Here is a 16,524-nt window from a genome sequence, read left to right as displayed (position 1 = left end):
ATCTGCTCTCCCACAATATGGCGCTGAGAAGGGAGAAACAGCTTCTACACAGCTGCCTCCAGTTCAACCAATAAACTGTAGGACCTGCTCCTGATTGGAGGAGAGCAGCATACTCGGCGTGTGGGTAGCAGAGTTGGGATTGGTGGAGAGGACTATAAAGGAGGAGAGAGACAACATGCACCAGGAGCATCTAGAGGAACATCTGAAGGAACATCTAAGGGGAACATCTATCTGAAGGAACACCTGTGCAGCCCCCGAGAGAGCCGGCCGGCGGTGTGCCGCTCCCCCGCGGAAGTGGGGAATGTGGCAGGGGGAACCGCCCTTCCACGGAGGTGGAAGGGACAGTAGCCAACCCGGGAAGAACCAGCAGCAAACCCGGGGAGGGCCAAGCAGACGAAAGAACAGCGCAGGTTCCTGTGTCGTTCCTCCACGAAGACGGGGAGCGACATAATGGTGCCGTGACTCGGATAGGAAGCCTAGGCAGGGTTTAGTGTCGTTCCTCCATGAAGAGGGGGAGCGACAGTGATCAGTTTAAGTTCATAATTGATCAAAAAAATAGGATTAAGTGTCAAACGGATTACACACATAAGACCAGTGTTTGCAAATAATTGATAGAATTAAAAAAGGAGAGAATGATCCTACATGGGAAGCAGGATACACAGCAGACTCATAGAATGGCAGATGTCCTAAACAGAACTCTGGCCTCAGAATCAGCCCTTAAGGCATTCAGGTCTGGCTAAAAAGCCCATGAGAGTATTATAGGTATGGAATGAACGGGCCATCAAGGAAGGAGGTACCTTTCTCTGAAGGGAGGAGAGAACTTCCACTTTGACCCTGTCGGAATAAGATGAAAGTCGGCGAACTCAAGAGGCTTCCATAGCCTTGGCAATTCATGACAAGAGCCTAGGGTGATTACTAACACCATAAACAAGAGTGTCAATTGTTAGGTCAACAACACAACGGGAGTCACTGTGCACCTGCTCCCCATGTAGGATCTCTGTCCTTCATGTGTTGTACTATTTGAATTAACGGTATAACTAGTACTCAAACAGTAATCTATACTTTGTGTTTCTGTGTGGCTGCAGTCTGTTGAAATCTTTACTTAGCATATACTAAGTTGATCTTCTGTATATAAGGATAATCGAAAATGAATCGTGATGAAGAATGGGATGGGAGAGGGAGTGGGAGATGGGATGGTTGCGGGTGGGAGGGAGGTTATGTGGGGAAAAGCTGCTATAATTCAAAAGTCGTACTTTGGAAATTTATATTTATTCAATAAAAGTTGAAAAAAATGTAAAAAAAAAAACAAAAAAATAAGAATGGAAATAATAGAAAGAGAAGTAAGAGGTGGTGGGAGTGTGGGTAGAAGCATGAGCATTGTAGGAAGAATGACCATGTTCCTGAAGTTGTAATTATTAAGTGTATGAAGTTTGTAACTGTAAAGCTATATAGTTTTACATACATTCCTATGGACTTACTTCTAAACGTACAGTTTAAAAACTTGCCATGGGACCCCAAATCCCCTTAAGCTGGATGGTAAAAAATAGCATTTTAAGTGTTTAAGTGATCATATGGATAGGATTAAGTATTAAAGTGATCATATAGATAGGATTAAGTGTCTGGTAACAATAATAGATAGAATTTAAAAAGAGTGAATGCTCCAACATCAGAAGCAGTTCATACAGCAGACTCATAGAGTGACAATGGATTTAAATAGCGCTCTGACCTCAGAATCAGCCCTTAAGTTATTCTGGTCTTGCTGAAAACCCACAAGAGCATTTCAGGCATGGAAAGCAAAAACAATGTAGCAAAAAATGTCCTACATGAAGGACCTTCTGGGTGAGACCCCAGTGGAAAGAATTGGTCATCAAAGGAGGTACTTTTCTCTGAAGGGAGGAGAGAATGTCTGTCGCTCCCCCATTCACGGAGGAACGACACTAGACCCTGCGCTGTTCTTCTTGCCCAGCCCTTCCCAGGTTAGCTGCCGTTCCCTCACTCACGGAGGAACGACGCCGTCCCAAGTTAGCTGCTGGCCCCCCCGCCTCTGTGGAGGGGCGGCACCCCCCACCGCTTTCCCCGCTTCCACGGAGGAGCGGCACACCGCCGGCCGGCTCTCTCAGTGGCTGCTCAGATGTTCCTCAGATGTTTCTTGGTGCATGTTGTCTCTCTCCTCCTTTATAGTCCTCTTCCACCAATCCCAACTCTGCTGCCCACACGCCGAGCATGCTGTTCTCCTCCAATCAGGAGCAGGATCAGCTCCTGCTGCTTGTTAGACAAATTGGTGAGGCAGCTGCGTAGGAGTTGTTTGCTCTCTCTCAGCGCCATATTGTGGGAGATCAGATGCATAGAATTAGTCCTAGTTCCAGTAATTTAGTCTAGTCTCAGTTGCTCCCCACAAATGTCTACTTTGCTTATGGCCTTATCTAAATACTGGTGGAGTTTGTGTATTTAAAAGGCTTCCATAGCCTTGGCCGCTCATGTCAAGACTCTTGGGTGATCACTGATGTCATACATAGGAGTGTTAATTGTTAAGTTAACAATAGGTGTCACTGCACACTAACTTCCCATGCAGAACCTCTGTCCTCAAAGAGTTATATTATAATTATGTCTTTGTACTCATGAAAGAGTGTTTCTTTACAGTTAATTAAATTTTTACAAGATGCAATGACTTTGAACAGCACTTGTCTCAACTGTTGAGGAACAGTTTTATTTTTTTTTCAAGCAAATTTTGAACTCTTTATTTAGTATAGAGTTGGTCTTCTGCGTATAAAGTTAATTGAAAATGGATCTTAGTGGAGAATGGGACTGGGAATGGGAGATGGAGGAGGAGGAAGGGTGGGAGTGTGGCTGGGAGGGCAGGTATGTTGGGAGGAATCACTATATTCCTAAAATTGTACTTATGAAATGCATGAAGTTTGTATTCCTTAAATAAAAGGTTTCTTTGGGAAAAAAAAGAATCAAATGAATAAATACAAATGACTCAGCTAAATTTAAAAAAAATTAATTGAAAATGGATCTTAGTGAAGAATGAGACTGGGAATGGGAGAGGGAGGAGTAGGAAGGGTGGGAGTATGGGTGGGAGGGCAGCTACAGTGGGAAGAATCACTGTATTCCTAAAGTTGTGCTTATGAAATGCATGAAGTTTGTATACCTTAAGTAAAAGGTTTCTTTGGGATTTATGTGTGGAGTCAGCCTCCCCTCTCAAGGTAAAAAGACTTCACAATGGCTTTTATCTAGTCCACCAGGCTGGCTATTCCCTTGGAAATAACCGCCTCTCTGACTGGATTGCCTATCTGTGACTTATTGTTCCATAGTGAGCTATGGCCTCTGCACGAACCCAAACATTGTCTTCCACTCTGCTGCATATGAAACCAGCGATACTGCTCCTAAGTTGGTTACTGTCAGAATCCATTTTAGTAAAGGCTTCTGAGGAAGCCGAGACTACAGATCTATGAAATAAAGCAATAGCTTCACATTATTTCCTACAGTTTTAATAGTTTCTTGGTTTCTCCCTTCCCCCATACTGACTACCTTCTTGGTAACCACAGGTGTTAGAGGCACTGTTGGTGGCCTCTGGATAATATTCCCTTGAAGATGGGAGGCTTTAAGGCTGGCAGCAAGAGCTAAGACTGACTGCACCGTGAGCTTGATGTAGCATCAAGTTTCAACCTAACACCCTCTTTTAATTTCCTTTTAACTTTTAGCTATTACAAATAACAAAAACTAAGGGGTTGATTATCTGACATTTTTCTTTTTAGTCTGCATTTCCTTTATGCATTCAGTGAACCAACTCCCAAGGAGTTAGATGCAATTCTGAATTGCATTGGTAACTTTTACTCTAAGTCAAAGTACAGCACACCTGTGGCGCCATACTGTAGGTGACCACATGGGCACCCAGGAATCCAAAGTTTCTCATCCTTTTTTTTCCCTGTAATGTTGAATAACAGACCTATTTTTCTTCCATAAAAAATCTTGGGGAATAGAAATTGAATTTAAAAGCTTTTCAGCAATTTTTCTCTCTTCTTAGCAAAAAGGCAACTAAGCAAAAAGTAAAGACTCAGAGAATTAAGGTAAGTATGGCTAAAGAGAAAAGCAGTCGTCGTTAATGCAGTCAGAATCCAGTCCCGTCCTCCTTCATCTTGTTCTTAATCTGTTGCTTAAACATTGTTTTCTTTTTTGCAAAGACTCTTTTAAGGAGGTAATTTTGATTCATTCAGTCTTTTATGAGCGTGTGTGCCTCAAGGTACCAATTTTAAAGTTCATCCCATTTTTTTGTGTGAGGTTCTGGTCCTTTCTTTCCTAGTATTCCCAGCAACAAAATAAGATTATCTAAATGAAAACTTTCCCATTCACCATTGTGGCCACTGTAACGATAGTTAATCCTTAGCAGGGCTAATCTTACCCATTTACTGAACCCAGTTCAGTTTTGTCTGACCCAGACATTTTTCTGTCCAGACTTCCAAAGGTTATATGCTCTCTTGCAATGTAAATTAACCCTGGATTGAAAACCAAAAGGATAGGGGATTCAATGCAAAATGAACAGAATGAGGCCCTAGAGAACTTACCCTCAACCCTCAGGGTTCCCTGAGGAAAGCAGGGCCCCTCACAGGGGTCAGCACCCCTTCTTTGCTGCATTCCTCAAAGCGCCATGAGAGCCACCAGCGGTCACTTCAGGTCTCTCATCAGTTGCCAAAGTTGATAAAAGACAACATTACAACAAATCTACCTTCTCAGATCTTAATTGGCTTTATTTGTGATTCTAGAATTGAGAAGCAGTCCAGGACAAAATATGGTTGAGAAAAGCCCCACGCCACCACATGGACAGGTTATATTTATAACCAGAAAAAAAGGGGGTTACATAGAGAAAATCGAAGTGGGGCACAGAGACAGTCCAATTAGTTCTAGCTCAAGTTTGTCTTATTTGAACATGGTTTGAACAGTTGGCTGCTTGTGATTAACTGAGACTTGGCAATATTATGAGAGTGGGTTACATTATGTTTGCACATCAAGGTATGCTACTATGTATGGAGAAACCTGTAAGCCAAACTTAAAATGTATGGAAACAACTTTAGGTCAAACTGAACAACTTTAAGCATTATAACTAAATCACATGTGTGTGTATATGTGTCTGTGTGTGTGTGTTGTGAGAGTTGAGGGGGGAATAATGGAAGAGCAAAAACAAAACAATAAAATTACTGTACTTTTATGTATGAGGCACAAATTATTCATGATTTTGTTCCTAATCTCAGAGGAGCCATTCTGCATTCTTCTTAAAGGCTAAACACTTCTTTTCCTACTCATATCATTAGTTGTTAACTCTTATTCTAAATGGTTCTTGAAATTTAAGTATAATAGCACTTTTGTTAGCCGTCAAAATTACCCAGAAACCAGCTACTCTTTGCAAACTGCTTTCTTAGAAGTTATCAAGTATTTCATTTTCAAAGAACTCTGCTTTAAAATAAGCTTAAATACAAAAGCTAACAAGGTCTTTAAAAATGATTTAAAGAGGCTTCATCCATCACAAAGGCTTATGATTGCTTTACTTTATTCTTTGTAGAAGGCTTTCCATGTAGGTGTGAGAAAGATGAATTATACCTCTGTACACATGGGACATACCTTGATCCACTAAATCCAGAGTATATAGGGAAGCAATTTATAATCGGGTTTCACTGCGCCGGCTTTCTATTATCATCAGTACATTGTAATCATTTCCAAATGTCTCAGGGTTTTTCCATCATAATCTTCAATCACAATACCCTTCCTTGTCTTCCTCTTTTTTCCAAAGCAAATAAACAACCAATTGTCTTTCAATTAATCTGATCAATGATGTAAAGCTCTTCATTTTGTTTTTCAATCTATGTAGAAACTCACCTATTGCAGCCTTTACGTTCATGTGATTCCAGATGCTGTTTTTATGGTAAAGTCTCCCTATAGGCTTCAGATGGATCAAGTTTCTATCTATTCTGCCTGATTTTCAGTGTACTTTATGACTCCCTAAAGATGAATAAAGAGATGTGGGAAGAAACATTGATTTTATGTGCTATCATAAGTCTAAAGATCAGGTGACAGAAAGGAATAAAAAGGTTCACACCCAAACCTAACTGATTGTCAGAATCACAAAAAGAATGTTTTTGGAAATGCAAAATTCTGCAAGCCATGGTAGACCTACAGAATCAGTCTCTTCTAGGTATGGAGTCTAGGAATCTACCATTCCTAAGTTGATGAGTGGCTCAACGCAGAGTTTAAATCATTAAATTGGCCTTAGACCAGTACAATCAGTATCAACTAGGAAAATGTTAGAAAGGCAAATAACCAGGCTCCATCCAAGTCTTACAAAATCAGAAACTCAGGATAGGGTTCAGATGATTCTGATGCATGCCAAATACTGAGAACCACTGTCTGAAATATACCAAATAAGATAATCAACTTCTGGTTATTGGGCATCAATAAGATATTATTGGGCATCAGTATACACAAATATTTTTATTTATTGTAAAATATTTAATTTTCACAAAATTTACTCTCTATGCTTTTTTTTTTCACCTGTCTCAGGTTTATTTGTGCAAACAGCACAGGAGGACACTAGCCCCAGGTAGACAGTAGCCCAGGGATCATGCCAGTCCTATCCTTGCATTGTCAGGCAAAGGCTATCACTAGAGAGCCATCGTGGGGGGCTGAACACATTTGCTAGGAGCCTGAGCTGGAACTGGGGCTGCAGGTGCATGTGCATCCTGGGTCTAGGCCTTGGCCTGAGGCTTGGTTTGGGCCTGGGCCTTGGACTTGGTTTGAGCCTAGGCTTTGGCCTTGATTTGAGCCTTGGCCTCGCCCTTGATTTGAGGTCTCTTCTTATCCTTTGGCCTGGATGGCCTAAGACCCTTGGCAATGCAGGCACAAGCACACTTCCCAAGCTTGGGGTGCACAATATAGGCAAGTTGATCAAGCTTGTGGCAGACACCCTTTGGGATCATGGGCTTAACTTCCTTAGGCTTGACAATGGCCTGAATAGCTTCAGCATGTGCACTCATAGCCTTGGCACTGTTGGCCAACATCTTGTTGCGTTTCTTGGCAAAACGCATGTTCCTCAGGAACTTGGGATCCACCCATTTAAGTGATGTGTATCTTTGTGAAAAGGGTTTCTTGATGCCATTTCTTTGCCACTTACACAACTGGTTATGTGTAGTATAAGTCTTGCACTTGACCATGTCTGCACTGTAACTTGCTGCTGCCAAAACACCTGGAACCAGAAAAAAAAAAAGCTGAAAGATACTCTATATTTTCTTTTTCTTTCTCTATAAAATTTTGGCATTCATATATTTTTCAAGAGAATTATTCTATATGGAATATAAGTAAAATGATAAACTGATTCTCTGCAGAACTATAATTGGAAACTAGCAGATTTTTCTCACTAGGAAAGTATTTGGCTCTCATGATTTTGGTCAGGGAACTAAAGCTACAACTGAATTACTATTATATTTACTGGTTGATTATTGTATAATAAAAAAGTGACACATTTCAATTTTAAGGAGAATGAGCTTTAAAAATTCTGTAGCATATTTTTGTTCTTGCTACTTTTGACACTTAGACTTTTTATGACTTTCTTGCTTTTTTTCTTTCACAATTTGGGAAAACATGCCTCAATTTTTCTTTTGTATTTGTTCACAAATTTTTACTACAGGAAAAAATTGGGAACTTCTCGAGACTTATGAGATACCATAAATATAATTTAGTCCAACCTCTTTTTTATAGATAAAGAATGAAATTAGAGACATATAGTACATAAATTTCATACAGTGCAGCATCAAATAATTGCTAGAATTAGAAATAATCTACGGATAACAAGGATAACAGCCAAGTAAAGAACAAGGACAAGTGCACTGGCCTCTGGAAAGTAGCTAGGAGGAATTTTAGTAAAATCTCCTGTTTGTATTCAAACACAACAAAACTATTTTCTTTTGTATCATATCCACTGGAGTTACATTAACAGAGGACAAAATATTGTCTTAGAAACTCAAATCTGAGATCATAGAACATGTCAAAGACACTTGGTAAATGGGACTCTTTAAAAGTGAATGCTTCCCTCATCCTTCCAATTTCATTTAATGTGTTTTATGTTTAGGAGATATTTTAGAGAATCTCAAACCGAAAACCTTCCTGAAATCAATCTTTTTATTTTGTTCTAATATCAAATGAAAAGCAATTTTCAGCTCAAAGTTTCCACTTATTGCTTTCCTTTGTTTTCTGCCCTTTAGCCACTTTTCAATTCAATAGTTAATTTCCCTTCCATTTCATGATTCTATACCCTTGACATTAACCTCTGATGTGTGAGTCTGATAAATGCTTTCTGAAAATCATGTAACATCATTTTAAAATGTGTCTACATTGCCATAGCATCCTCAACTATGTTCAGCATGTTTCATTCTGTTGATAAAGCTATGCTTTCCCCCTCAAAAGGTTTTTCAATTGATATTCTCTGTTTTGAAAAACCGGGGAATTTTTCTGTTAGTCTTGTAACACCAATTGAGCTGTGACCAAAACAAAGTCTTTTTGGAGGAAGTGAAATAAATGTTGTGGCTTTACTTCCAAACATACTACAATATGAAAAAATACATTTAGTTTAATAAAGCACATATTCATAATTAGGTATTAAATCACAGTTTCATCTCATTAAGAAAGTATATGCTTAGATGTTCCTATATACCTCACAAAAATATTCACCTCTTTTTAGTATACAATCTTCTACCATATTAAAATAAATGGCTTATAACTTGTCAAATCTTACTGAGTGATGGCAAGCCTGCCTTGAATTTCACTGGTGTATATGAGATTCGATGGAAATTGATTTTGGTACATAATGACCAACATTCTCCTGTATTTGAACTATTTCTTGAGTATAAATTAGGTTGTAAACAAGACACCTCTAGAAGCTACAATAACTATTTTGTGGCCAAATTAAAGCAGTTCTTTTCAAACTGAATCTCATTGAACTGTAGCATTCTATTGGAGCCTGGTAGGTTTTCACTGGCTATTCATAAGTAGTAGATGTATTTCAGTTTGGAAATTTGAATGAAAACCAACATACTGCATTGCTTCCTGAGACATACACTGTCAGAGATATAAAAAAATTTACCTCTGTGGGTCTATGTCTGTACAATTTCTTAAGTTGGAGAGAGCTAGACTTTCTAGTGTACTGAATGTTGTGTCCTCATGAGAAGGCAAGAGTCTTGAATGAGATCATGACATCAAGCTCGGGGCATTTGAAATCATAATTTTTTAATTTGTCTGCAGTTAGTCTTCTCACTAAACTGCATACATCCAGTGTAACTGACTGAGCTTCCATCTCAGTTGCTACTTCACAATTACCAAAATTGCTAATTCTATCACAATTGACATTGACCTCTGCCCGCATACCAGGAGTCTTTCCTACGTGATCTGTGACAGATCTTTCTGGAACTACCTGTCATTTTTGTACACCTGACCCTGGAGAACCAAGGCAACTCAGAGAAGCCTGAGAAGTTGCTTCTGCTCTACCCCTTCACCTTCTTGTTACCACCCCATGTTCCATCTCCTCTCCACGCTCGTGTTGGATCCATAGATATTGACATTAAATTGGATTGGAATACAGCCTCTGCGACAGGAATTTGTGATGTTGTTCACTGCTGTGGTTTGAATATCTGTTCCTTAGAACTCATGCAGGAGTTTAGTTCCTCAAGTCTTATGTTAATGGTACTGAGCATGGAAACTTAATCCAATTATGGAGTTTATAGGTGGGGCCTTTGGGAGATGATTAGATGGGATTAGTTCATTAAAGTGGAGTTCCCAGGATTGAATTGTGGTGGCTTTATAAGGAGAGGGCGGAGGGAGAGGGAGGGAGAAAGATATCAGACATAGACAAGTATGTGCACTTAACTGTATCTTAACATGTAACTCTGTGTGCTCGCTTGGGTTTTGTCATCAGGACATAAGGCCCCTAGACATGTACCTAGAGAATTCTGCGGCAAAACAAACCTCTTTTTTGGGGAGGTGGGGGAGTTAGCCAGCCTCATGTATTTCATAACAAAAATCTGACTATTATAGCCAGTCTCTATAGGAATGCAGTCAAAAGATCCTGCCTTACTCTCTTTTTCAAGGACCTAGAAATAAACATAATGCCCAAGTTCCAAGCAGAAGGAACTGGGCTGTAATGCCTGGCACTGTACATGCAGTATTAATGATGCTATCTCAAAGGAGTGCTTATTTCATTTTTGAGATGAGGAAATCAAGACCTAGAGAAATAAGGTAACTTTCCCAAAGCCCACAAAGTGTAAGTAGGAGACACTGGATTCAAACTTTTATATTTTTGAATCCAAAATCAATTTAGTTTCTGCTACAATAACCAGTTTCATATGTTATAAGACTCTAGATATATTAAAAGTTGTTCTTTAAACCTAATTAATAAATTTTTATTCGAAAGTTGGAAAGACAGAGAGAAAGAAAGAGAGAGAGACAGAGTTTCCAAATGCTGGGTTGACTCCCCAAATACCCTCAGCAGACAGGGCTGTGCCAAGCGGAAGTTAGGAGCTAGGAACTCAATCCAAGGCTTCCACATAGGTGGCAGGGATGAAACTACATAAACCATCACCCACTGCCTCCCAGGGTGCACGTTAGCAAAAGCTAGAACCAGAAGCAGAGCCAGAACTGAAACCCCAGCTCTCTGATACAGAACATGGGCATTTCCAATCATATCTTAACTGCTGCAACCAAAGGCAGTCTCTGAATATATAAGATGTAAACTGAACAGGTTCTTTTTTATTTACCTCCTCCTCAATCTGTTCAGTAGTACTAATTATACTAACATATATTTGAGGCTGCAGCTAGTGTTATTGCTATTGCTGTTTAAGAGGAGATATGATTCAATTCTTTGAGCATCACATTGAGACAGCCAAGCTTAAGAACAGAAAGGAAACAAACAAAACATATATGTATGATCTGAACAGAACAATCATCGGTTACTTGCTTGTTAACATATGTACAAGCATATAGCCCTTACCTCTTGAAAATAAGGGATACCCATACCTAATGGTCTCTTGGTGTTTGCCAAGAAGTATGTTCATGCTGTTAACTCTTTCTGGAAACTAAACTTTTGATTCTTTACATTTTTAAAAAATTATGTAAGAGGCAGAGAGACAGAGACAGATAGAGCTCCCATACAATGAATGACAGGTTCACTCTCCCAATACCCACAACATCCAGGGCTGGCCCAGACAGAAACTGAGAGTTTGAATGCAAATCCAAGTCTCCCACCTGGATGACAGGAACCAAGTACTTGGGCAATCACCACTGCCTCAAGGATTTCCATTGACAGGGAAACTGGAATCAGGAACTGGAGCCAGGAATTGAACCTAGGCACATTGTGGGTATAGCACTAGTAACTCATCGCATACCAAGGATATAAGAATATGAATAAAGCATGATATTTTGTTCAAGAGTATTCTCCTTAAGTTGTTGATTTGATCTCTTTTTTTATTTTTTATTTGTTTATTTGAAAGTCAGAGTTACACAGAGAGAAGGAGAGGCAGAGAGAGAGAGGTCTTCTATCCACTGGTTCATTCCCCAATTGGCTGCAACAGCCAGAACTGCACCGATCCAAAGCCAGAAGCCCGGAGCTTCTTCTGGGTCTCCCACGCGGGTGCAGGGGCCCAAGGACTTGGGCCATCTTCTACTGCTTTCCCAGGACACAGCAGAGAGCTGGACCGGACGAGGAGTAGCCAGGACTTGAACTGGCACCCATATGGGATGCTGAAACTGCAGGCGGTGGCTTTACCCACTACGTCACAGCACAGACCCCTGATTTGACCTAAATTTGCCATGGGCCTTTTCTATAGAGTCTGATAGTCTTCTATGAGTCTCTTGCTTCAGAAATAGCAACTTGTTAATTTTCATTGGGTTACTAAATATTACTTGATCATATTCAGTGGGTTGTATTTAAAACTGGTTTGTGAGATAGATAACTTTTCAAAAACGTTCATTTTGAATTTGCTAAATATAATCATTCTTGTATTTATACAGATACAATGTTAAAGAAAAATAACAAGGATTATTACAGACTAAAACTGAATGCCAAAAAACCTTTTACTTCCAAACCAGGAACAAAAATCCAGCAGTGAGCCTTTGATAAGCACTGGAACTAGGAAATTAAACTCAGGGAAAAGGAATGAGATAGTTATTTAAAAGGCCAAAAACTATTTATCTGCCTTTCTTACTGAATAAACCAGTCTGAAAGTTGTCAAGCAAGATTGGCAACTAAGCAATGTTAGTTGAAAGAGAAGAGTCACTCAGAGATTTGACATAGATTATTGGGATACAGGCGTGGTGATGAGGGCACATGAATGACCCACCATGAGATATCAGTATCCATGTGGGCAAGGAGGCTTAAATTTGCATGCAAGAGGGTGCAATGGGAGGACAGACAAGAGAATATTAGAAGCAGTGATAAGGAAGCTGTTTATATAAACGACAGAATAAGCTATGGAGTAAGAATATTTAGAATAAGAGAGGCCAGGTTTCTCACTATCAGAAAAGGGAGTTGCATGTGTGAAAAGGCATAACGTTAGTCATTTTGTATAGGAGTCAATGTTATTGAGGAAAATTCTAATAGTTTTCAATACAGACAGTAGTGGAAGATGCAAATGTAGTTCTTTACTAGATTTTTCTGGGAATAATGTTGCCTGATAGCAATACCTTCACCTAGGTCTTCGTTTCTAAACACCATTGTTCTCTAAAAGAAACAAAACATCCTTAGATAAAATGCAGATTTTGTGGCATAGTGGGTGAAACTGCCCCCTGCAGTGCTGGCATCCCGTATGGGCACCGATTTGAGTCCCAGCTGCTGCACTTCTGATCCAGCTCTCTGCTGTGTACTGGGAAAGCAGTGGAAGATGGCCCACGCCCTTGGGTCCCTGTACCGGCGTGGGAGATGCAGAAGAAGCTCCTGGATCCTGGCTTCAGATCAGTGCAGCTCTGGCCATTGCAGCTATTTGAGGAGCAAACCAGCAGAAGGAAAACCTCTCTCTCATTCTCTCTCTGCCTCTGCCTCTCTGTAACTCTGCCTTTCAAATAAATAAATAAATCTTTAAAAAATAGACAAAAAGATTAGAATGCAGGTTTTAAGACTTTGACAAGGGGCGGGCGCTGTGGCGCAGCAGGTTAACACCCTGGTCTGAAGCATCCGCATTCCATATGGGCGCTGGTTCAAGACCCAGCTGCTCCACTTCAGATCCAGCTCTCCACTATGGCCTGGGAATGCAGTAGAAGATGGCCCTAGTCCTTGGGCCCCTGCACCCATGTGGGAGACCTGGAAGAAGCTTCTGGCTCCTGGCTTCAAATCGGCACAGCTCCAGCCATTGCAGCCAACTGGGGAGTGAACCATCGAATGGAAGACCTCTCTCTCTCTTTCTCTCTACCCCCTCTGCCTCTCCTCTCTCTGTGTAACTCTCACTTTCAAATAAATAAATAAATAAATGACTTGGACAAAAACAAGTGAAGTCTGGAACAAATGAGAACATACCAAGTAATTTGGGACCAGTTTGAAGGCGCTCTATAGACCACATTGGTTACAACTGAACATTGAAACAATAATAATAATGAATTATGACCTATTGAATAAAATAAGGTTCCATAGACCCATGCTGATATAAATAAATAAATGAATAAATTAGTCAAAGAAAAATCTAATCCTTAACAGTAGCATGTAAACTAGAGAAGACACACAGAATATAGAAAGTGAAGATCATCTGTTTATTTCCATAGTTATAATTGTTTCAGGTAAAAAATCCTAAATCCTAAAACTATGGGGAAAGTTTCCATAAAGAGTAAGAGTGGTTCATAGCCGCAATGTATCTCCCCACAAAAGATTTATATTACAAAGGGGAAAAATAGATTTGCAACTGAGAAACCTGGAGGACAACACCTCAATCAGGTAAGTAATGTAAACATAATCAGGACACACATCACTGGATTCAGAACATGCTCTGATTAGAATGATCTTGTCTCAGTCCTTAACTAATAACATTGGAAAAGATCCTATTTTTAAGTGAGATCACATTCTGAGGTTCCCAGTGCACATGCATTGGGTAGGGGAACCATTCAACTTACTTTGGGGACTTTCTACAACTTTTCTGGTCCATAATTTTCAAATGTGTCAATGTTGTGAGAGTCAAGGAAAGACTCAGAAAGCATCCCAAATGAATCAAAGGAGAAGAAAAAGACACGACAACCAAATGTAATAATGTGAACTGTATCTTTCTACTATAAAGTGCGTTGTTGAGATAAATGAAACTTGAACGGAGTATGAGGATAGATGACGGGAAAGTATTTATACTTACCTTCTGATTTTTTTTTTTTTGACAGGCAGAGTTAGACAGTGAGAGAGAGAGACAGAGAGACACAGAGAAAGGTCTTCCTTCCGTTGGTTCACCCCCCAAATGGCCGCTACGGCCGGTGCGCTGTGCTGATCCGATGGCAGGAGCCAGGTGCTTCTCCTGGTCTCCCATGGGGTGCAGGGCCCAAGCACTTGGGCCATCCTCCACTACAGCCCTGGGCCACAGCAGAGAGCTGGCCTGGAAGAGGAGCAACCGGGACAGAATCTGGCACCCCAACCGGGACTAGAATCTAGGGTGCCAGCACCGCAGGCGGAGGATCAGCCAAGTGAGCCATGGCGCCAGCCTCACCTTCTGATGTTGATGGTCATATTGCAGTACATAGCAATATCTTTTTGAAGAAGTTTCTTTTTTTAAGAAAACTTTTATTTAATAAATATAAATTTTAAAAGTACAACTTTTGGATTATAGTGGTTTTTCCACCCATAACCACCCTCCTACCCACAAACTATCCCATCTCCTACTCCCTCTCCAATCTCATTCTTCATTAAGATTCATTTTTAATTATCTTTATATATAGAAGATCAACTTAGTATATACTAAGTAAAGATTTCAACAGATTGCACCCACACAGACACACAAAGTATAGAGTACTGTTTGAAGACTAGTTTTATCATTAATTCTAATAGTACAACACATTTAAGGACAGAGATCCTATATGGGGAGTAAGTGCACAGTGAATCCTGTTGTTGATTTAACAATTGACACTCTTATTTATGATGTCATTGATCACCCAAGGCTCTTTTCATGAGCTGCCAAGGCTATGGAAGCCTCTTGAGTTCACAAACTCTGACCTTATTTAGACAAGGCCATAATTAAAGCGGAAGTTCTCTCCTCCCTTCAGAGAAAGGTACCTCTTGAAGAAGTTTCATACTAATATTCAGGCAATAGGTTGTATTATACTTAGAATATTTCTATGAATTTAATTTATTAAAGATTTAATTTTTATTTGAAAGAGTTATATATAGAGAGAAGGAGAGTCAGAGAGACAGAGAGAGAGATCTTCCATCCACTGGTCCATTCCCCAAATGACTGCAACAACCAGGACTAGGCCAGACTGAAGCCAGGAGCCAGGAGCTTCTTTCAGGTCTCCTACCTGGGTACAGGGCCCAAGAACTCAGGCCATCCTCAACTGCTCTCCTAGGTGCATTAGCAAGGAGCTGGATCAGAAGTGGAGCTGCCAGGAACTGAACCAGTGCCCATATGGAATGCTGGCGATGCAGGCTGTGACTTAACTCACTGAGCCACAGTGCTGGCCCCTAAAATAATTTTCATAAAATCAATTAAAACCAGGACACATCTCCTGAATTAGGGGAATGTAGTTATTGATTGTTGTTGATTGGCTACTGATAAAGGGATTATGTGTAAGACAAGCAATCTGGAGATGCTGTGTATATATGAGGTATCTTTGTAAATTATGGCATCCAAGTACCTCTGAAGAGTACATATCTAGTTGCTGTGATGTGTATGTTATCTGCTCAAAGTGAGTCTGTGAGTATATTACCTAGTCAAGGTTACAACACTGTCACCATTATAGGATGGCAAAGTCATAGCATATCTTTAGCCTTGGATAATCAAGAAAGTTTCCAGCTAGGAACTATAGATTTAAATTCTATATATTTAATTCTATATATATTTAAACTCTATATATTACAGCATTCTATTTGACATTCAATAATTTCTCATTTAAAATGTTTTGCTACAGAGAAAAAAAGCCTATTAAATTGAAGACTGAGAGATACTACCTACATGCCCACTAACAATCATCAGTATTTAGTACAGAAATACTTCTTTACATATAAAAGGTATTTTTGAATGTCTATAATTCTCTTATCCTTGAAATGCTTTTATTAATACCACAAATAGTAATATAAACAGAATGCTGTAGGTGTTAAAATGAAATTTCCTTCATTCAACTCAAGTATTTTCCTTTTGTATATACATTACACATATTTTTATCTTTGTAGGTGATTTTTATCAATTTCTAACAAAATGTTTCTGTTCATTAAATAGTCCCTTTATCAAGCTTTCCTTTGGGTCCAGCATTCACTGATTAGGTGAAATATTTTTCTCTACAATGTCCTTGGCAACACAATACATTACTACTAAA

General features: G+C 39.7%; 1 pseudogene; it reads right to left on the bottom strand.

The window, feature by feature from the left end:
• Positions 1–6,737: 6,737 nt before the first annotated feature.
• LOC100356589 (large ribosomal subunit protein eL29-like) lies at positions 6,738–7,202 on the bottom strand (annotated as a pseudogene).
• Positions 7,203–16,524: the final 9,322 nt, after the last annotated feature.

This window comes from Oryctolagus cuniculus, chromosome X (genome assembly GCF_051225735.1).
Source record: "Oryctolagus cuniculus isolate XC-2025 breed Fujian yellow rabbit chromosome X, ASM5122573v1, whole genome shotgun sequence".
Taxonomy (NCBI): domain Eukaryota; kingdom Metazoa; phylum Chordata; class Mammalia; order Lagomorpha; family Leporidae; genus Oryctolagus; species Oryctolagus cuniculus.
The sequence above is the reverse complement of the archived record's forward strand: the minus strand, read 5'-3'. Positions and strand labels throughout refer to the sequence as shown.